The following is a 24,234-nucleotide window of genomic DNA, read 5'->3' as shown; positions in this document are numbered from 1 at the left end:
TTCCATATAAATTGTAGGATTATTTGTTCCATTATTTTTTTTTTTTTTGGAAAAAAAACTGATGGTATTTTGATAGGGATTGCATTAAATATGTAGATTGCTTTAGGTAGCATAGACATTTTCACAATATTTGTTCTTCCAATCCATGAGCATGGAATGCTTTTCCATTTCTTTGTGTCTTGCTCAATTTCTTTCATGAGTACTTTATAGTTTTCTGAGTACAGATTCTTTGCCTCTTTGGTTAGATTTATTCCTAGGTATCTTATGGTCTGGGGTGCAGTTGTAAATGGGATTGACTCCTTAATTTCTACCTCTTCTGTCTTGCTGTTGGTGTAGAGAAATGCAACTGATTTCTGTGCATTGATTTTATATCCTGACACTTCACTGAATTCCTGTATGAGTTCTAGCAGTTTTGGAGTGGAATCTTTTGGGTTTTCCACATAAAATATCACATTATCTGCAAAGAATGAGAGTTTGACTTCTTCTTTGCCAATTTAGACGCCTTTTATTTCTTTTTGTTATCTGACTGCTGAAGCTAGGACTTCTACTATTATGTTGAATAGCAGTGGTGATAGTGGACACCCCTGCTGTGTCCCTGACCTCAGGGGAAAAGTTCTGTTTTTTTCCCCATTGAAAATGATATTCACTGTGGGTTTTTCATAGATAGCTTTTATGATATTGAGGTATGTATTCTTTATCCCTACACTGTGAAGAGTTTCGATCAAGAAAGGATGCTGTACTTTGTCAAATGTTTTTTCAGCACCTATTGAGAGTATCAAATGGATCTTGTTCTTTCTTTTATTAATGTATTGTATCACCATGATTGATTTGTGGATGTTGAACCAACCTTGCAGCCTTGGAATAGATCCCATTGGTTGTGGTGAATAATCCTTTTAATCTACTGTTAGATCCTATTCACCAGTATTTTGGTGAGAATTTTTGTTTACATGTTCATCAGGAATATTAGTCTGTAATTCTCCTTTTTGATGGTGTCTTTGTGTAGTTTTGGGATCAAGGTGATGCCGGCCTCAAAAAAAAAAAAAAAAAAGAGTTTGGAAGTTTCCCTTTCATTTCTATTTTTGGAACAGTTTCAGGAGAATAGGTATTGATTCTTCTTTAAATGTTTGGTAGAAGTCTCCTGGGAAACTGTCTGGCCATGGGCTCTTGTTTGTTGGGAGATTTTTGATGGCTGCTTCAATCTCCTTATTGGTTATGGGTCTGTTTAGGTTTTCAATTTTGTCCTGGTTCAGTTTTGATAGTTTCTGTATTTCTAGGAATGTGTCCATTTCTTCCAGACACATTTCGCCAGTCACATTTGCTGGTGTATAGGTGCTCATAATATGTTCTTATAATTGTTTGTATTTCTTTGGTGTTGGTTGCAATCTCTCCTATTTTATTCATGATATTATTTATTTGGGTCCTTTCTCTTTTCTTTTTGATAAGTCTGGCCAGGGGGTTATCAACCTTATTAATTCTTTCAAAGAACCAACTCCTAGGTTAATTTATCTGTTCTATTGTTCTTTTGGTTTCTATTTCATTGATTTCTGCTCTGATCTTTATTATTTCTCTTCTGCTGCTGGGTTTAGGGTTTCTTTGCTGTTCTTTCTCCAGCTGCTTTAGGTGTTGTGTTAGGTTGTATATGTGAGAACTTTCTTGTTTCTTGAGAAAAGCTTGTTTGTATTGCTATGTACTTTCCTCTCAGGAAAGTACAGCTTTGCTGTATCCCAAATATTTTGAACAGTTGTGTTTTTATTTTCACTTGTTTCCATGAATATTTAAATTATTCCTTAATTTCCTGGTTGAACCATTTATTCTTTAGTAGGATGCTCTTTAGCTTCCATGTATTTGAGTTCTTTGCAACTTCCCTCTTGTGCTTGAGTTCTAATTTCAAAGCATTGTGGTCTGATATATGATTAGACTGGTGAATAGAATGGAGCAAAACACTTGAGTTTGGTCAGTTAGAAGAAGCTGCCTCCCAAAATTTTAAAGAAATAAAGAGAGAAATAAAGAAAGAAAGAAAAGCCTATATTTAAACAAAAGTAAGGGAATTAAGGTAAAACACAATGGAGGGAAGGAATATGACTGTAAAGATGAAATTTTGAAAAGATTTTTTAAAAGGTAATTGATAAAATAAAAAGTTGGTTGAAAAAAGAAAAACAAAAAAGAGAAAGTGTGATCAGGTTGGAGACTAGAACAAAGCCATAAGCTAGATTTAGGGTATATTTTGACCTGCTGGAAGGAACAGTATCCCAAAATTTTAAAGAAAGAAAAACTTAGATGTATACAAATAATAAGGCTAAATACAATGAAGGAATAGAATATGACTAGAACAATAAAAATTAAAGAAGATTTTACAAAGTTATTGATAAGATAAAATAAGATTTTAAAAGGTTAAAATGGGAAAGAGAAAAAAATTTTTAAAAATAGAATGAGAGGGGCACCTGGGTGGCTCAGTGGGTTAAGCCGCTGCCTTCGGCTCAGGTCATGATCTCAGCGTCCTGGGATCGAGTCCCGCATCGGGCTCTCTGCTCAGCAGGGAGCCTGCTTCCTTCTCTCTCTCTCTCTCTCTCTCTCTCTCTCTGCCTGCCTCTCAGTGTACTTGTAATTTCTCTCTGTCAAATAAATAAATAAAATCTTAAAAAATAAATAAATAAATAAATAAATAAAAATAGAATGAGAAATAAAATAAAATAAAATAAATTAACTTTGAAAGACTAAAGAATCATAAGGAAAAGCCATGAATTCTATGTGCTATATTTCCCTAGCTCTGAAGTTTTGCAGTTCTCATTGATTGGTGAACTTGGTCTTGGCTGGATGTTCTTGTTGATCTTCTGGGGGAGGAGCTTGTTGTAGTGATTCTCAAATGTCTTTACCTGAGGCAGCACTGCATTGCCCTTGCCAGGAGCCAGGCTAAGTAATCTTCTCAGTTTTGTTTTCAGTGGTTTTTGTTCCTGAACCTTTTCCATACAGCTCTGGAGGATGGGAATAAAGATGGTTGGCTCCCAATCACCAACCCATAGGAGCTAAGAGCTCAGGGTCCTGCTCCTCAGTGAGCCTTCAGAGAAAAGCAGTCAATCCCTCCCATTTCCCTGCTCTTCAGCCCCACTCCATGCTCACCCAGCCTGTGACTGACCATTTCTATCTCTGGCACATGGCCCTGTTAGGAGACTCCAAACCCAGCAGATTCCTGCAGCATGCTCCTACATCACTCCTCCCAGGGGAGGAAGGTGAATCTCCCTGGATCTGCCATTTATGGGGTCCCTGTTTCAAGAGTAGTGGCCAAGCTGTGCCAGGGATCATGGTTTGTGGCAACCCCAAGCTGAGAGCCCACTCCTTGGCTCTATCTCTGCAGCTGGCTTTCCCACTCCAGTACTCCAATATATTCAGGCCCCCCAAGTCTTTTTGTGATCGTGAGAGACCTGAGATCACACTGTCCCTGTGAGGGCTCCACACCCCTCCCTCTTAGCCTCTGGAGCAACATCCTCAGTGGAGCAGACTTCTAGAAATTCCATTTTTGTGCTCCGCAGCTCTACCACTTGCTGGGAGCGAGTCCATCCCCCATGGTCTGTCTGGCCTTGGATTCACTTCTCTTTATGTCCTACCTTCCAGAACGTTGTCACTTTTCTGTTTCTACAATTGCTGCTATTCTTTTCAATTTCCTGTTTAGTTTGTAAGTATTCAGAATGGTTTGAATTTAGCTAGGTAGTTACCTAGCTAAATTACCGGGACCCAACTAAATTTAGGTCTCCTACTCCTCCATCTTGCTCTTATTCAAGACTAAAAGATTTATTCACCAATTTAGAAATAAGGCAAGAAGATCCTCTCTTGCCACTTCCAGTGAGCATTCATTTTTTTTTTTTAATTTATTTGAGAAAGAAAGAGAGGGACATCACCTGAGCAGAGGGAGGGGCAGAGGGAAAGGGAGATGCATGCTCCCAGCTGAGCAAGAAACCAGATGTAGGGCTTGATCCCAGGACCTGAGATCATGACCTGAGCTGAAGTCAGGCACTTAAACTAACTGATCCACTGGATGTCCTTGCCTGTGCAATATGCAAGAAACTAACAGAATTAGAATAATTTTATCATTTAATGTCATTTTTACCCAATAGATTAAAATACTTTAAAAGATGACTCTAGGCATGTCGACCCTTCATCTGCCATATATGAAAAAAATATTTTTCCAAATTTATTATTATTTTTCCCCAAATTTACTTTCTTTTCTACTATTTATATTTCTCTTTGTTGTTCAAAACCAAATCTGTATAAATCTATAATACTTGGAAGAAACAAAGAAATAGTAAAATGTTCCAGTATTATGAGTAAATCATAAGGTGATCTTTGTATATGAGAAGTAGCATAAGTCTTATTATGACCTGGAAAAGAAGCATGGATAAGGATATTTGAATAACACTGTTGAATAAATAGTGAGATACAGAACTAAGGAAGCCTACAATTTTGATTACATCTAATTCAGAGATATAAATGATCACAGCCAACCTAGTTTTATTACTGCTTGGATAGATACAAGTCCTGTTCCTTCCACACCTGTCATGTCTTTTATAATCTATGACCTATTCATGGATTTAAATTTTAAACTCCTCAGTTTTGTCTCATCAATTTGGGAGAAGCAATTGTTGATTACATTTGTTTCTCTGATTGTTAAATTAATTACTTCTTAAAGCAAGTTTCATTGTACGGAAAGTACAGGCTTGCATCTCTAGATAAGTCTATATAAAGTCTGAGAAGTGGTTGAAGTTGCATGGTTATATCATTGTCTTTGTATGCAAGCAGAGGAAAATCTTGTGTACAGCATAGATTATAATGCCGATCAGTTACCTGAATCCCAAATAGTTATGGCCATTATGTTCACTGAACTGTATCCAGTTGGCAGAAGTTAATCTAGGGGGAGAAAGTCTAAATATCAACAAAATGTGTTTCTGGTTAGATAATAAAACCTTGGTGGAGCTGATCAGTTGGCAGTCTTCCAATTCTGAGTCTGTCTCACACCTGCTTCATCTATTTGTTTTATGTGGCCTCTGGTTTACACACTGTCATATTTAGAAAAAGCAAACTGTTCCAGTAATCTAATTGCCAATGCTGACTTCTTGATTTAGTTTAAGAAATTCCAGTGAATAATGCCAAAGTTCCCCATATAAAGTAAGGTTTTTTCGCCAGAACATGCAATGCGATTAGGTATGTGCCAATTTTTCAAACAAAGGTGTCCTCCCTAAAGAGGCCTATGAGCATTTTATTCTGTTAAAGCCTAAACCTGATTCAATGAGTCTGAATGTTAAAACTCAGCAGGTCGGAGATATCAAAGGAAACCAGCAACCTAGGGTATAGATTTGACTTTTTTTTTTTTTTTTGTCTTTTACATGTATTTTATTTATGGATTTTCAAGTTTTATTTAAATTCCAGTTAATGGGGGGATAGGTTGAGCCTGGTGGTGGGTATTAAGGAGGGCATGTATTGCATGGAGCTCTGGGTGTGTTGCATGAACAATGACTCTTGGGACACTGAAAAAAATAAAATTAATTTTAAAAAATTTCTTCTAAGAATTCAAATTTAAAAAAAAGAAATTCCAGCTAGTAAGATACAGTGTAATATTAGTTGCTTATTTACTTTTGTTTCTTAAATTCCACATGAGTGATATCTTATGGTATTGGTCTTTGACTGACTTACTTTGCTTAGCATAGTACTCTCTAGTATATGCATTTCTTATGGCAAGATTTCATTCTTTTTATGGGTGGGTAATATTCCATTAGATATATGCCACATCTGCTTTATCCATTTATCAATTGATGGACACTTGGACTATTTCTGCAGTTTGGCTATTATAGATAATGCTGCTGTAAACACTAGGGTGCATGTATGCCTTTGAATTAGTATTTATATATATTTTGGGGGTAAATATCTAGTAGTGAAATTGCTGGATAATAGGGTAGTTTTAACTTTTTGAGGAATCTCCATACTCTTTTACAGGTGTTTTAAAGTATGTAAAATAATAGTCTAAGCTCAAGGAAGTAGGCTATTGATATTTGTCTCAACTAAATAATTTATTAAAAATATTAACATTAGTCAAATATCCTACATTATGTATTAATCAAAATAATCTGAATATAAGAATGTATGGTTGGGAATGCTAAAGCTACACAAGGTAATAAGAATTAAATTTTGACAATTAGCTGAATTTGGTTCATAATATGGTTACTCACCATAAAATATATTTACCAAGTCTTAGGTTAAAATAGGGCTTTGACAGTTTATAATGAAGAAAAAAAAAACAAAAACAAAACTATAAACACTGGAGTTAAATTCACATTCTGTCTCTGTCATTTAGCATCTTTATAGGTATCATTAACAATCTCTTCATCTGTAGACTAGAAGTAATAATATATTTTTTCATAGGATTGTTTGAGAAAGAAAATTAAAACTACTTATCAAGTAGTAAGGAGAATGTATATAATTTCTAAAGTAAATATTGGTGCTCACCTTTTTTTTTACATAGGAAAATATAGAAAAATTTATAATACATATTTTTCCTCAAGAATTTATCCTAAAGTGCTTTCTACTTATTGTTGGATGAAATGATATTAGTGAAGAGAGGTGTGATCTTAAGTGTCCAAATGTCTTTTTCTCTTAAAAATAGTTTTTTGAATCTTTTTCTCTGGACTTTGCTATGTCTTCCCTAAAGCTTCATCAGTGAAGAAAGTAATTAATATAGTTCTTAAATGTGCTTTTCCAAATATCATTCTTTAAAAACATGGTTCCAGAGGGAAAAGATAAAAAGAAATAAAAGCAAGAAATGTGACTGTACAATTGCTTATTTCTTTTTAATGTGGCTCTAGCTCCAATCCTAGAATATTGATTTACCAACATTTAATTAGCATCTAGAGTGTGCTAGACTTCAGTGTCAAAAGCTGGAAATAAAAATGTGAGTGGAACATGTATATGACTTTAAGATGTTCTAAATCCACTTTGAGAGTGACATATTAATGGACAATTTTGGTATAAAATGACAACTGGAGTAATAATAGATTCCTATGGGGTGCTATGGGAGCACGGAGGATGTGAATTTTTCCGATAATTTCCGATAATTCAGTGATACAATTTTTTTTGCGATAATTTAGTGATACAAAAAAAAAAAAAGATATTCCTGGGAAATTTTGAAGACTGAGAGGAAAAAATATATCATGTAAGTGATGAAACCACTTGAGCAAAAATATAGATATTTGGAATGGGAGCTGTTAGTGAGGCAGTATCATTAGATTCATGTTTGAACTATATTGTACTCTTTACCTGTGATTGACGTGATTAGAGGTATGGGGAGTACCTATCCTCATTTTACTGACAAGACATCTCAAGTTCAGAATGTTTAAGGAAATTAACCAAGATTGTTCATCTAATAAATTAGAAATCTAGGACTCAAGCCATTCTTTTAAAATACAAATATTAAGCTATATCTCTTTTTCCAGCTTATCAAATTGACCACTGATTCATCTACTCAGATTCAATAACTAGCATATATATCTATCAAAGTCATATATATGTACATATCTATAGATATCTATATCTCTCTATCTATATATATCTTGAAATTTTGTTTATATTTTTGTAATTAGGTCACACACACACACACACACACACACACACTGCAGACATTTGCACCTTAGCTGCTGGAAATCCTTGCAAAATAGTAGCAAAGGATAATTCTGTAAATATTAATAATCACACAACACATCCATTCTTAGAGCAAACCTTTACCTAAGGTGAGTCATTTATCTTCATTTTGGTTTTGAGTGTGTAATCTCAGTCTACTCTTCTATCACAGAAACAATTCCTTCTCCCCCATATCAAACAACAACGTCTGGAACAATTTAGAAGTCAAGGTGATTTTTATGTTAAAATGAAACTGATCTACTGTTTTCTACTGCATTTCTAATTGCCCAGTGGATTGTGTATCCTTTTGGGAAGCTTTAGCACTTCTGACCCAGCTTCCATTTTGTCCCAAATGACTACATTTGAGTTTGGAGAATGGAGCAAAATTGGGAATTACCTTTCTGTGTGATACCATTTGAACTGCAACCGACTGCCTGCTGAAAGGAAAGGGAAGTAGTTGTCAACAAGATTTAAAGTTACTGTCAAGTTTACACAGCACACTGAAAAGGTTGCAGCAGGAACATGATTTTGTTGAAATTAAGTACCAACAACTACTAGACCATGATATGCACATTGGTTATCATTAATGTTTGACATCTGCATCTACTTTGAGATGTTTAAGTTGTTTTCTTCGTCAGAAACAAAGTGCCTTATAGTATGATCTTCATCAATTTTCTTTAAAATTGGGGGGTTCATATTTGTCTTTGTGAATATAACATTCAGCAAGAATATATTTTTTCTTTGTTAACTGTTTTAGCTATTGAAAATTACAAAGTGGCATGCTGAATGAAAAAATACTTGAGATTTTCTTCAGTGTGAAACTATTTGACCTAAAATGGGAATAGTAAATTCAAAAAGGTAAATATATATAGATACCTCCCTGGGACATACTGAAAAGTGTTGATAAGTGGTCTTCAGATGTTACATCATTTTGGTTTTATACTTGATATTAGAATGATGTACATGGCAGGTGCTAAGAGACTGTGAAATTATGTATAATCAAAACAGAAATTTAAGATTTCTAGGAATCAATGAAATGTCTATCAGATTTTAAAAAATACCAAGAAATTTTAGATTTTGAGGTAAAAAGACATATATGGTATACCCTTTAATTTTATGAAGTTTACAGCTTAGTAGTTATAAAAGGATCATTTTTCTCTTTTTGAGAGCTGTTGCTATTTATTGTTCAACACCAGTTAGACCATTTTGTTAATTTTTGTAAGTGAAACAGAATGTTACATTTGGAATTCACTGCATCATAAACTGATTGCTAAGACAAACAACTCATCAGATTTTTCATTATAGTGGTTATTGCCTTAGAAATATAGCCCAAGATTTACAAAATCAGACACATTCATATACTGATTGTTGGAAATTTTCTAGTATCTCATTATAGAAAGCCACAGATCTATTCCTAACTTATCACTGATTTTAGTACCAATTTTAAGATATTATCCTACTTTGTAGGACTCAGTAGTCTCTCTGACTAGATAATAGCTATATTTGTTTAACATTATATTATTGTATGTGTGTGTGTGTGTGTGTGTGTGTGTGTATGCACAATGAACTCCTCTATCTTTCTACAAATCCAGCTTGTTCTTTCCCAAATGTCAACTTCAGTAATAATAGAACATTTAGTCAGTGTGAAACATGTTTCTAATCTGTACATCACCCACATCTCCAAGTTTCCCATCCCTAAACCAGCCACAATATCTCATGCATAAAGTACTCAAATAGCTTCACAAAAGCAAACTGTTGGGTAAGCAATATGAAGACAGCATTTTTGCTCCAAGTATCTAGGACAGTATCTGGCACATAGCAGGTACTCAATTACTTGACAGCATAGAACTATAATAAAACATTACTCTGCAGCTCTACCCTACGACACTCTTTCAGAGTACTCGGATAACAAAGAGAGTTGAGAAAGAATTCAAACTCCTTTTGCTTCCTTTAAGAAAATAGTAAGGGAGCATGGATAATGTTATAGCGATCTAATTATGTCAACAAACTAGGTTCCATCTCTCTTTTGATACATAGAGTAGTCTTAAAGGTGTGAGAATCCAAAGACAAATAAGTGTAAATGATACAGATTTACCTATCAACTATCTGTAAAGTGCTTAGGTGGTACTAATAAGCAACTTTATATACAGGAGACATAGATAACCTATGAAAAAGTGTCATTGCCAGCAGTTAATGAGTATGGAAGTTGTTCAATTCCTCTAGTAAAACCAACTTTTTTATAGCTACTGGAAGACTTTAAAGGTTAAGGTTTTGATATGTGAATCTTTGGGCTCCAAGTTTGGAAAACCAACAAAGGCTCAACTCCAGCTGTTTAAAACACTTCATTAGAAACGTAATTACCTACATTTCCTTATGAACAGCATATGCCCCCTTGAGGGCTATTCTTCTGACTCTAATATACTGTCATTTGGTCAGAATACAGGCTGTGTATTTTTAGAGCAGCATAAGAGAGATTAGTGGCTGGATAAGTAGTTAACAAATGGTCAAAATATTGCAAAGCATACTGTTCGACATTTATCTCTGAAAATCAGTACATATCAGTTAAGTGTGGAAGCAATAAACTTAGATAGAGATTGTTTTGCTTTGCATCTTAAAAGGCAAATGCGAGTTATTGAATAGAACTAGTGTATGTGCTTTGGTGAGTGCTGTGAAGTGTGTAAACCTGGTGATTCACAGACCTGTACCCCTGGGGATAAAAATATATGTTTATAAAAAATAAAAAATTAATAAAAAAAAAGAACTAGTGACAGACAATATGGTTTGAGATTATTTGGTTTAGTGGCTCTTGATTCCACTGGCTGCATTTTCAGAATTACTTCACATCCATTAGAATGGCTCTAATAAAAAAGACAGGCAACAAATGTTGATAAAAATGAGAAGAGGGGCGCCGGGTGGCTCAGTGGGTTAAAGCCTCTGCCTTCTGCTCAGGTCATGATCCCAGGACCCTGGGATCAGGCTCTTTGCTCAGCAGGGAGCCTGCTTCCTCCTCTCTCTCTCTGCCTGACTTTCCGCCTACTCGTGATTTCTGTCTGTCAAATAAATAAATAAAATCTTTAAAAAAAAATGAGAAGAAACTGGAACTTTCATACATTGTTGGAAGGGGTGTAAAATGGTGCAGCCATTTTGGAAAACAGCTTGGCATTTGTTTAATTCATTTAAGTGTTATCATAAGGCTTTAGTATGCCACCCTGAGATATCTACCCAAGAGAAATAGAAGTGTATGTCTCACAAGACTAGTATGTGAATATCCATAGCAGCACTATTCATAATAGCCCAAAGTATAAACCAATCAAATGTACATTTAGTAAGTGGATAAATATCATGTGACCTCTCCATAGATATTTGACAATAAAATGGGTGAAATTACTGGCACATATCAAAATGATTTAAATCTTATCAACATTATAAGTGGAAGAGATGGGTCACAAAGATCATATATTGTATGATGTCTTATATATGAAATATCCAGAGACAAATCTGTAGAACAGAAAGTAGACTAGTGGTATAAGCAGAGGTGGGAATAGGGAATGACTGCCAATAGACATTGTGTTTCTTTTGAGGATATGGAAATGTTCTAAATTCAGATTATGAGGATATTAGTGCAGTTTTGTACATTTACTAAAAATCACTGAATTATATGATTAAAAAGGGTAATTTTATGGTATGTAACTCACATCTTAGTGAAGCCTTAAAAATTAGATACAAGCTATTTCCTTCTCAATTTCCTACTTGTAATTAATTACTTATTTTGGTAAGACCATAGTATATTCACATCTTTAACTTTTTTCATTAGCTTTTTTCTATGACGGTTTTAGTGTGTGTGCGTGCATGTGTGTTACGTCATGGCTAAAATGGACATTTGTACATATACATCTTTTTTTTTTTTTTTGGTATTCCAGAGAACATGAGCGGAAATATATAAAATGTCTAAAACTTCAATGATTATTTAATAGAAAATTTATAGAAAACAATAAGGAAATAGGAAACTGTCAGTATAGAAGGAAAGGCAAAATTAATATGTTAAAAAATCTTAAAAATCTGATTAAAAACATTTATAAATAAAGATTGACATTGTGGGCTTTTGCTTCTAGTTTTTTTAGTGTACTTCATGCAGTCATGTTTAAATGTCACTTACTCAATTATGAAAGCTAAACACAATCTCTACTTAATTGGCATATAAAGGTAGAACTGTGGAATGAAATTATAACTCCTCAAGAAATGCTCTGTCTAAATAAATGTGTGTTTGTTTTCTCTAATGATGAAAAGCATACAAAGAAAAATATCTGCCCAAATTCTCTATGTTAATCAGCATCATAATAAAACAAATGGAGATAGTATTTTGGTCTCAGATGGATCTTATACTCTTTTAGGTCATAATCAGTTAACTAATAATTATCATTATAAAAGTATAACAAATACAATGAGATCCTTGTATATAGTCATTGATTTGGGGAGTAAAGAAAGTTCTGTGGGAAATTAATACAGTTAGGAAAGAATCACTCATTTTTATGGTTCCCTTGATTCTTGATCCTGCTTTTTCACTTTCAGTTACAACTAGTCCATATTTTATTGCTATGAATTTTGACATGGATATACAATCATAACCTAATTTTATTGATGTTGAGAGAGGGCTTTATTCACACTCTGATTATAATTAATGAATACTTTTAAATTGTTTGCCTCAATTGTAATACACAATTTATTATATACTTGTGTATCTTTCAGTTTCAGTGGGAAAAATAAATTTTTAACAAATATCTACTGGCAGTTCTTTGGTTTTGGAAATCATTTTGAGAGTATCTGATTTGATCAGAAAGTTGAAAACTTAGTCAGCAGGAACTCTTTTAACAAAGCTCTGAGAAAAATTCTGAAGTTAAAACTACTATTGAAAAATCATACTTGTGATAATAATTACATTACTGTCCTCTGAAATAACACTGAATAGTAAACATATGAAGGTTCAAAATCCTGATGAAATATCTATGAAATGGTGGGGCTATTTGGAGAGACAAATTCTAAGGAACAGCATTAAGCATATAATTTCCCTTGCTTTTCAGGTTATATTCTGACTTTTCCTTTAAAATGCAATTTTTTTAAAAAAGAAAATAACAAAATATAGATCACGCAATTTGGGGACATAAACAAATGTTTCCTTCTCTCAACCAGCAGTGTAGACATAAGGAATTATAGCTAGCATATAAAGAATAAAAGCACTTTTCAATATTACTAAAATTACCTTATTGCAACTCCCACAAAACTTTAAAAGCTGTTCAACTATTATCTTATAATATTCTTTGTACATTCCCTACAGTTATTTTTCATAAGGAAAAGATTATGTTTGGCATTTACTGACTTTAACTTAGGAAGTATATTCTTCAAAGCCACCAAATCATGGCTTCTCTTTGTTTAAATAACAGTTTAGTTGACTTTATGTTATAAACTAGAAAAACTAATATATAGTCTTTTTATTTAAAATAGTGATTATGGGTACCAGGGGGGTTATTAAATCAGAGCTTTAAAAAACTCATGAAAAAGAGAATTCAAATGACATTAAAAATGTCAAATATATATACTGTATAAACTATCTATTGTGAACCAAGCACTGACCTGGGCAGAAATGTGAGATCTTTTCTTTTAAAAATCACACTCAATTCACATAATGAACGTAATAAAATCCAGAAAAATATTTTATGAGGTAATCTAAAAATATGTATATTTTCCCTTGGCTAATTTTAAAACAAAAACAAATAGAATCCAAGTTTATGTATTTATGTTATTGTGTAATAATATAAATTTAAGACCTTCATTTGTTTCTCTTGTATGCTTTTTTTTCCCATAACACTTTACAGCTCTTTCTTTTTAAAGTTTTTTTTCCCTGTCAACATTTCTTTTACATTATCACAGCATTTAAATTTTGTAATTTCACCTTTAAATTTCTACTTTCTCATAATCCTATATTTTATTCTTAAATCTCTGCATTATTTTTGGCAATTATGTGGCATTTTCCCCATTCTTATTCTCAACCTTTCTTTGTCTTCCTATTTAAATGCGTTTGATATAAATAAGACATAGTTGTCTTGCTTTTATATCCTGTCTGATAACCTCTTTCTTTTACATGAAGAATTTAGTCCATTAACATTTAATAAATATTGAAACTATAATTTTGGGGGCACCTGGGTGGCTCATTAAGCATTCAACTCTTGATTTTGGCTCGGGTTTTGATCTCAGGTTCTGAGATCCAGCCCTGCATCTGGCTCCACTGAGCATGGAGCCTCTCCCGCTCTTTCTGCTCCTCCCCTCTCACTCTTTCTCTCTCAAAAAATAAATAAATAAAGTAATTTAAAAAGAAAAAAAGTGTCATTTTTTACATATGTCATTCTTGTTAATTTTTATCTATATGCTTCTTTTGTTGTCTTTTCTTCTCTTTTTTCTCTTTAAGTAAAATAAATGGCTTTTAATTTTTGTATTCTGTTTGATTTTCCCTATTAACTGCTTTGCTCTACCTCTTTTTACTGATTGCATGAGAAGTTACAACATGCATGTTCAAGTTATCATAATTTACTTTTAAATAATATTCTCTTCCACAAATAATCTAAAACATTGCAGAAGTATAATGTTATTCTCTACCATAATCTGCATTCTTAGTCTTTAAAAACTTTACATGCATTATAAACCCTAATGTACATTATTAGTATTTTTATTTAAATAATCTTTTAAGTGAAATATGTGAGTTTACATATACACAGATGTTTATGTAGCAAATATTCTAAAATGTCTTTTTATATTTACTCATACACTTATACTTTTTAAAAAATATACTCTTCTCTCCTTCTTACAGAGTATGCTTTGATCTGGAATATTTCCCTTTATCCCCAAACTATTTAGTGTTCTTATATAAGAACCAGCCAGCTATAAATGAAGGCCAGCTATAAATGAAGTTTGTCATTTATTTTGTTTTCATTTTTGTAGGATTTTTTTCTGAGTATAGAATTTTAGTTGAACAGTTTTGTTTCCTCCTCTATTTTCTGGAATAGACTGTATAAAATCAATGTTCGTTCTGGTTCAACTATGTAATAGATTTCCCTGGTGGAGTCATCTGGATCTGGAAATTTCTTTTGGGGAGGCTTTAAATTATAAATTAAATGTTATTAAGAGTTATAGTACTATACAGATCCTCATTTTAGTTGAGTTTTTGTAATCTGTAGTTATGAGAATCAGGTCCCTTTCTTCTGAGTTTCAGTGGACAGCTGCTCTCAGAATTCCTTTTCACTTCTTTCTAATGACCATAAGATCTGTTTTCTCATATTGAAGACATGTCTTCCCTCTTTGCATAATTTTCAATTTTACTAGAAGTTTATCAATTTTATTGATTGTTTTGAAAGACCAATTATACATTTTATTGATAGTCTCTATTTTTTAACTTATTCATTTCTGCTTTTATCATTATTATTTCGTTCCTCCACTTGCTTTGGATTTCCTGCACTTTCTTCTTTTTCTAATTTCTTACAGGCTGGAACTTAGATTATTGATTTAACACTTTTTTTCTTTCCTGATATAAACATTTAGTGCTATAAATTTACCTCTTAACCTCGCTTTAGCTATTTTCATATGTTGTATTTTTGTATTCTGATCTATGTATTTTCCATTTATAGTTGTTCTCTTAGAGCAATTACCTATCAATGTGCTATTTAATTACCAAGTGATTTGAGAGTTTCCTATTCTCTTTATATTGGTGATTTATAATTTGATTTCAGAGGATCAGAGAACATACTTTATATGATTGGGTACTTTAAATTTCTTAAGATTTATGTTATTACTAGGAGATTGTCAGTCTTGACTATTCCATGGATGCTTGAAAAATATTTTTATTCTGCTGTTGTTTAGTTTAATAGTCTAAATATGCTAAGTGGATCCTTTGGTTTATTGTTTTGCTCATATCTATATTCATCCATATTTTTTATTAGTGCTATGTGTTCTATTAACAGCCCGGGTATAATTGCTAATTTATTTATTTATCCTTTCAACTTTAACAATGTTTATCTCAATTATATTAGGCTCTATTGTTTAATGTGTACACATTTAGGGATGTTGTATATTCCTAGTATATTTTTTTATTAACTGTTATGTAATGTTCCTCTTTGTCTCCAGTAAGTTTCTTTGTTATCGATGTTAACATAACCACTCTTGTTTTTTGAAGTAAAATCTTGCATGGTGTACCTTTATTCCATCTTTCTATTTTTCAACTACCTATAACATTGAATTATAGGTGTACTTCCTAAAGATGGCATATAGTTGGTATCTATTTTTTTATCGACTCTCAACCTTTGCTTTATAATTGCTATTTTTAGACCATTTACATCAAAGGTACTTATGGATGTTTAGGGCTTGCTTCTGTGCTGTATTATTATTATTATTATTTGCTTTGTTTTCTCTTTTTCTCTTTCCTTGCCTTCATGTGCATTATTTGTACTTTTTCTTTTTTTACGATTTTATATTTTTATATTTATATTTATATTTTATAAAACTATTTTCCATAGTTTTTTTAGTGGAACTCTAAACATTTCAATATGCATGATTATAAGTCTGCTGGCATCAACATTTTATTACAAGTAAAGTAAAGAAGACTTACTTTTATTTAGGTTCCTTTATCCTCCTTATTTCTAAATATTATTGTTATGAGTATCAGATTGTGTTATCATTTCTACTTGCATTATCACATATATTTAGAAAACTTGTATGGGGAAGGATAGTCTACTTTATTTAATCATATTTGCATTCTTTTCATTTTCTCTTCTTTTCTGATGCTCCAAGACTGTGAAGAGAATTGGCATTGAATCATACTTATAATGGCTGCTTTAAAATCCTTGTTAGATGGTTCCAACTTTTAATTCACTGTAGTGTTGGCATAAATTAATTGTTTTTTCTCACTCATGTTTTTAATTTTTGGTTCTTATTTTAGGATGGGGGATTTTGATTTTGTCCTAGATATTTTGTCTTTTATGGTAGGGGACTATCAGTTTCATTTAAAGCTTTTATTTAGCAGGAAGTCACCAGTTTAAGTTTTGCATAAAATTCCTGAACAGTTTTGTGGGTTGTTATTCCAATGATGATGTAATTTTCAGTCTTTGAACTACTATTTGGTCTTTTTGGTTTAATCTCATGTTAGTGAAGCTCACGATTTACTGTTAGTGCCCTTTGAGGGGATCAAAGAATCTTCACTAATATTGGCTATCTGCTACTCCTAGGTGAGGGAAGAGAATCTCTAGCTCATGGGGACAAAGAATACTTTCTGGACATGGCATTGTTGCAGCAGAATTCCCCTTGCTGGTGCTCTTGAGCTGTGCTTTGTTTCTGTTTGGGGGAGGGACATCAAACCCAAGGGGAAGAACGGGTCCAGGGGTGGGGGTGGAGAACATTTCTTCTGATGGCCTATTTTTTTTTAAAGATTTTATTTATTTATTTGACAGACAGAGATCACAAATAGGCAGAGAGGCAGGCAGAGAGGGAGGGAGGAAGCAGGCTCCCCACCGAGAAGAGAGCCTGATGCGGGGCTCGATCCCAGGATCTGGGATCATGACCCTAGCCGAAGGCAGAGGCTTCAACCCACTGAGCCACCCAGGTGCCCCTGGTGGCCTATTGTTAGTGTGCTCTTCAACTAATCCTTCTTGACAGTTCTGCCTGGCTTGGCTGCTGTTGTCAGCTGCACTCATGTTTGATTTTGGTGGGAAGTGGGTCTACTTGGGTTGCATTCTGTTACTAGTTTGGGAATCAGGAAATGGCAGGCCCAGTCAAATTTTTCTGCTGGGTGGGGACTTGTAAGAAAACTTGTGTTATGTTTTTTTGTTTGTTAGTTTGTTTTCCAATCCTGGGATCCCTTACCAATTTCCCTTCATTTATATACCTGTTAGAGCTTGTCTTTGGTTGTCTATTGCCCAGAGTTCATAGGTGAACTTAGCAGGGGAAGAAGCAGGGAGATAAATCTATGCCAGCTCATCTGCATCAGAAGTCTCTATTATTTATTTTGAGCCTACAATTTTTGCCAAACACTTAGATGGGATTTCTGTCTTTTTCCTAAACTTCGTGGCATTTATAATTTTATAAGAAACAAATACAATTAACATTTGATTATAATAATGTATAACATATTCTGTAATAAAGACAATATGAAGTATTGTCAAAATATATAACATGAACACTTCATATATTCAATTGGGAAAAGTCAAAACATTTCAAAGTAAATGACTTTAAAAGCAAGAACTAAAGTGAGAGAGTTAGTCAGATAAAATAGGGAATAAAACAGAGAGAATATCATGTAGAAAAGCCCGAATGCAATGGAGCAGGAAGAGTGAAAAATGTAAATGGTAAATTCAAAACTAATGGAGTGTAGAGTTTGAAGAAGATAGTAGTAGGTGAAGAAAATATGAATCCATTTGTATAAGCAGGGAAGCAAGAGGCAAACTATCAGATATCCTTAAAGTGCTGGAAAGCTAGTCAATGATTTCAAGTAAAGGGATGATATGCATTTTGTAATATCACACCTATGTCAGCTGCTGAAACAGGAGGAAAAGGAGACTGGATAGAAACAGATGATAATAGTGTTTTATTGTGAATCAGGAAATTTAAGTCCTAATAGATATTTAGGGATATTTAGTTACTCTGTAACATGGCTCATCAAAAGCTTCATCTTGAGAGAATGCTTCTACTGAGCCAGAACTGATTCTATGTCATTAACATTTTCAATCACCATGCCCTATCCATCTTCAAAAAGAAAACACCAGACCCAGCTGCATTTTTCAGCATGGTAGACAATCCAGAGCCAGCACGAGATATAATGACTGGAGTCAGCATAAACAATTAATAACACATTCTAAACACACATTAACTAAGCATTTAATTTAAATTTAATGAAATAGCTCTTCTATGTTAAATCTAATCATGAATATTAATGGGCCTAAAAAAGCATTTTGGCTAATGATAAAGTTAAAATCAATAAAAGACACTAAGAATACATAAAATTGAATATTCAAAAGGCTATTTATCAACAACACTGTGTGTAGGGTATGTTCTCATTTTTAGTAATGTAGTCAACAACTGGATTTAAAAATTTTTGATCAAAGAATAGTTTTCATGCTCTACTGGAATTAACTGGCCATTCAAGATCTTACAGAAACTGCAGTTTCTTCAAAGCAGAGTAGGTCAAAAGCAGTCTATATTTGTTTAATGGACACTACTTGGTGTCACACCACTTGATCTTCCAGCTGTACCACGGATGAAATTTACAATTTACTACATACTTTGTATAGAAAGGTGTCAAGAGAGGAGAGAGGCGGGCACCTGGGTGGCTCAGTGGGTTAAGCTGCTGCCTTCAGCTCAGGTCATGATCTCAGGGTCCTAGGATCGAGTCCCGCATCAGCCTCTCTGCTCAGCAGGGAGCCTGCTTCTCTCTCTCTCTCTCTCTCTGCCTGCCTCTTCGTCTACTTGTGATCTCTGTCTGTCAAATAAATAAAATCTTTAAAAAAAACAAAAAAGAGAGCAGAGAGGCAGAGAGAGGAATAAAACTGATGTTCAAGCAACTAGAATTTGTGAGCATTCATTATTTCTATAGTATGTTTGTTTTTATGACATTAAAATTAATCTTTATATAATAAATTACTCCTAATTAATAGGTATGGAATATGTCTGTATTGCATAACTCTCAGTGCCTATTGTAGTGGGTGATATGGACTGATAGTCTGGTCTAACTCTAAAGCTCATACCTTGTATTTTTTTATTACACCATATGTGTTCCCTCCCTCCCAAATATATTTCAGATCTTAGAGGACAAATGAATATATGCTACTTATTAATTTCTTATAATATATACAGAATCATTTTCCAGACAAGGATGATTAGAATTATAGAATTAATTGGATAAGAGGGAAAGATTAAACCAAAACTCATTTGTTTTATTTATCATTTATTTAGTCTCCCTGTACTGTGTTAACAAATATAATCGATGTGTTCATTACTATTAATGCAATTTTAGATGAGAAAAGTATCAAAACATGAAAAATTTGTTATACCAATACTATAACATGTAAGATGATAGAAATATTAAGATTTCTTTGAGATCGTTGTATAGCGACACATCTGGTTTCACGGACAAAACAACACTTAATTTGGGCCTTTGAGAGGTTGTCAAAATGAGTAGGTCAAAAAAAGAGGGAAAATCATATCCTTGGATTAATAGAGGGAAGTAGAAATGGATAGTTAGAATGGACAAATTCTAAAAAGACACATACTAAAGTTTAGGATCTACTCTCCTTATTTTTCTTAAATCAGCTACTACTTGATTGAACAGTTTTAAGCTTGGTTTTATCTGAATTTGCAGACCAAAATTTACATGAGGAGGATATTTATGTGTTCTGGGCCTATGATATTTTTTAATTTTTAATTTTAATTAGAGTATAGTTAACATATTGTGTTATGTTAGCTTCAGGTGTACAATAATAGCGATTCGACACTTCCATACAACACCCAGTGCTCATCATGAGAAATGTGCTCTTAATCCACCACCCATCCCACCGCCTGAATCCCCTCTGAAAACCGGGTTTGTTCTCTATAGTTAGGAGTCTGTTTCTTGATTTTTCTCTCTCTCTTTTTACCTTTTGCTCATTTATTTTATTTCTGAAATTCTACATATGAGTGAAATCATGTATTTGTGTTTCTCTATTTTGCTTAGCATTATACTCTCTAGCTCCTTCCATGTTGTTGCTAATATAGGCTTACAATTTTGAGCTTAGTTTCTTTTTCCTTGTTTTCTTCCTTCCTTCCTTTCTTTCCCACTTCTTTCTTTCTTTCTTTCTTTCTTTTTTTCATTTTCCTTCTTTCCTTCTTAGTCTTTCTTTCTTTATCTCTCAAAATTCAGCTGATATACAAATTTATAGTTCTCTGACTTAGAACTTTTGTTATTTTTCTGGCATTTGGGTTTCCCCATGTCTTTGGTTTTGGTAACAGAATTGTACAGTGTATGTAAATTAGTTTTTCTCTTAGCAAATTATCTACTAATCCATGTCTTGTAAATATTCTGCTTGCCTTATTATATCCATCCATATATATATATATATACATATATATATATATGTATATATATATATATATATGAAAGAGAGAGCATGAGTTGGCAGAAGCAGAGGGACAAGCAGACTTCTTGCTGAGGAGTTAATCCCAGAAATCCCTGAAATCATGACTTGAGCTGAAGTCAGTCACTTACCCAGCTGAACCACCCAGGTGCCCCCATGCATATTTCTATATCTGGATTTCTTCTCCAGAAACCTGGCCCTGTGATTGTGGGTCTATTTCCTAACAGCTCTTTTAAATCCTGCCTTACAGAATGAAATACCTCAGAGTCATTTCACTCTTCTTTTTCTAGTCACCTTGTTCTACCTGTGTATCAAAGCAGACAACCTCCTCAATTTCCCTTATTCCAATTCGGTTTGACAATTATGATTATTCCCTTGCAAACTCAGACACATCTATAGACAGAGTTTTTACCAGCTGGTGGGACATCTTTTTAGCACCTACAAATAATACAAGATAGTATTAAATTTTCCTTCCAGAACTCTAATTTAAAAGAGACACATTAGCCAGAAGATCTTGCTGATTAAAATAATGTCTCTAGGAAAATAGTGGAACCATTGCTTGTTCGACATTGTTTTGGCATTCAAGGAAAACAAACCTAGATTCTATGTGTCCTGACTCTTTTTAATCTGTTAATTTCCAGCTCTTCTCTCTTGGTCTTTTGCCTTATTTGTGCAGTAATTAGTCAATGTATTTTTCTTCTCTCTCTCTTTTTAAACTGTATGAATATTGCCATTTCTGTAGGATATATCTCTCTTGATATATTTTATCAATGATAGCAAATTCTACCCTATCCTAGAGCAGTCATCTGGACAATAAAACTTTCACAACTTACTTAAATTAGGATAGAGTTATTGTTTATATTTCTTTCTTTTATTCATGTATTTATTCAAAAGACAATTTCAGAGCAGCTACTATATGCCAGACACTCTTCTGGGTGCTAGATTATATCTTATACCCCAAGAATTTTACAACCATTCCCCTAAATATTAGTTCATCAGACTAGTCTTTCCAGATACCTAAACTGGATAATCAGCACACACTCTTGGCATGTATTTTTCACTTATTGCAATTATTACTACTACTTGTTCAATGTCCATAATCCCAATGTTTTATTTATCTTTGCATCCACAGACACAAATATCATATTTATATAGAGTGATGACTCAAAATATATTTATTAATCTTTGGTGATCTCACATTTTTCAACAGCTCTGTGAAATATTATTATTACCCCTATTTTAACAGATGAAAAACTTACACTTAAAGAGTTTAGGTTCAAAATTATCTCTGATTCCAAAAAATGTACTCTATACTCTGACCTCAGTATTTCTTGGTTCTGTCAGTATAACTATTGCTGATCTACAGATTTAATATACCTCATTTATAATTTTAAGAAGATTGTGTAGTCCAATTGAACATATATAACATAAATAGATCAACACATAAGAAGAGGTAAAATCATAACAAAAAGATACCATCGATATTCTGACATGGTACAAGATTAAAGAAATAGATGAAGTTAATGTCCTTACAGTAATGGGTATTAGGTATATAAGAATTTTAGTTTATACCATCTTTACTTGAATAAATGATATTTGACAATGTTTGCAAAGTACAAATAATATCTTTTTATGTTTTATGCCCATTTTAAAATTTTCACCTCTGGACTATGTTAATATGCAATTCTGAACATTGAAAAAAAATAGAAGGAATTAGTGCAGTTTCAAGTATTTCTAGGTATTTTGGATGAACAGAGAAAGTTATGTGTTTTGATAAAATAAAAATGTGTGTGGGCTGGGAGATATCTGAGTTTGGAAGGAATTAAACAACTTTTTTTTTTTTTTTAATTCCTTGCTTTTATATTCTTGATTTAAAATAAAAAGTCTGGATGCACTCCTGCTATACTTTTCTTATGTAAACTGTATGACAAAAGTGTCACATAGAAATTGAAATCTTTAAAAAGAAATGTGTAAAATATTATTAACCATCTTACATATGTATACTCCATTTTTTTTGTGATACAAACAATATTGGATCTGCTGTTTCTACTGACTTTTAATATTTATAATCATCCAGAGTTGGGTCTACTAATTCCCCAAATTTACTCTAAGCCTCAACCCAATGGGTACAGAATAATGTTGTAAATTACTTAAATATTTCTTATTAACCCTTTTTATTGTTGCACGCTAGATACTTGATGATACAGAAGTGTCTTTTTAATTTGGCATATTGAACCTCATATCCAATGTCTTGAAAATCATTACTTACTAAATTTTGTCTAGTTTTTCTTTCTTCTTTTCTTTTCTGTTTTCTTTCTTTTTTTTTTTAAAGAGTCAATTTTTCTTAAGTTTATTTTCAGATGACTATTGCCTTCAAAGTGGCCATCTAGGGAAGTGGTACATTTATTCTAACAATGCTTCCATTCCTTAAAACACCCTTTTCAGACATAACTCATGGTCAGTATTGGAATTACAAAAGAAATTTAGGGTTTTTTTGCTTTACTTTATAATTAAAAAAACTTGTTTTTTATTTTTATTTATTTTTTAGTTATTTATTATGTTCAGTTAGTCAACATATAGCACATCATTAGTTTTTGATGTAGTGCTCAATATTCATTAGTTGTGTATAACACCCGGTGCTGGTCACAACACGTGCACTCCTTAATACCCATCACCCAGCTACCCCATCCCCTTACCCTTTTCCTTCTGTAACCCTCAGCTGGTTTGCCAGAGTCCAGAGTCTCTCATGGTTTTTCTCCCTCTCTGATTTCTTTGCATTCAGTTTTCTCTCCCTTCCCCTGTGGTCCTCTGTGCTATTGCTTATGTTCCACATATGAGTGAAACCACATGGTAATTGTCTTTCTCTGCTTCTCTTTATTCACTTAGCATAACCCCCTCCATTCCATCCATATCAATGCAAATGGTAAGTATTCATATTTTCTGATGGCTGAATGATATTCCATTGTATATATGAACCACATTTTCTTTGTCCAAGGACATCTCATCTCCTTCCACAGTTTGGCTATTGTGGACACTGCTGCTATGAACATTGGGGTGCATGTGCTCCTTCTCTTCAGTACATCTGTATCCTTGGGGTAAATACCTAGTAGTGCAAATTTCTGGATTGTGGGGTAGCTCCATTTTTAAGTCTTGAGTAACCTCCATACTGTTTTCCAGAGTGGCTGTCCCAGCTGGCATTCCCACCAACAGTGTAAGAAGGTTCCCCTTTCTCCACATCCTCACCAACATGTTTTGTTTTCTATCTTGTTAATTTTTGCCATTCTAACTGGTGTAAGATGGTATTTCATTGTGGTTTTTATTTTAATTTCCCTGATAGGTAGTGATGTTAAACATTTTTTTTTTCTTGTGTCTGTTAGCAATTTGTATGTCTTCTTGGGAGAAGTGTTTATTCATGTCTTCTGCCCATTTCGTG

Source organism: Mustela nigripes, chromosome 14 (genome assembly GCF_022355385.1).
Source record: "Mustela nigripes isolate SB6536 chromosome 14, MUSNIG.SB6536, whole genome shotgun sequence".
NCBI lineage: Eukaryota > Metazoa > Chordata > Mammalia > Carnivora > Mustelidae > Mustela > Mustela nigripes.
The sequence above is the reverse complement of the archived record's forward strand: the minus strand, read 5'-3'. Positions refer to the sequence as shown.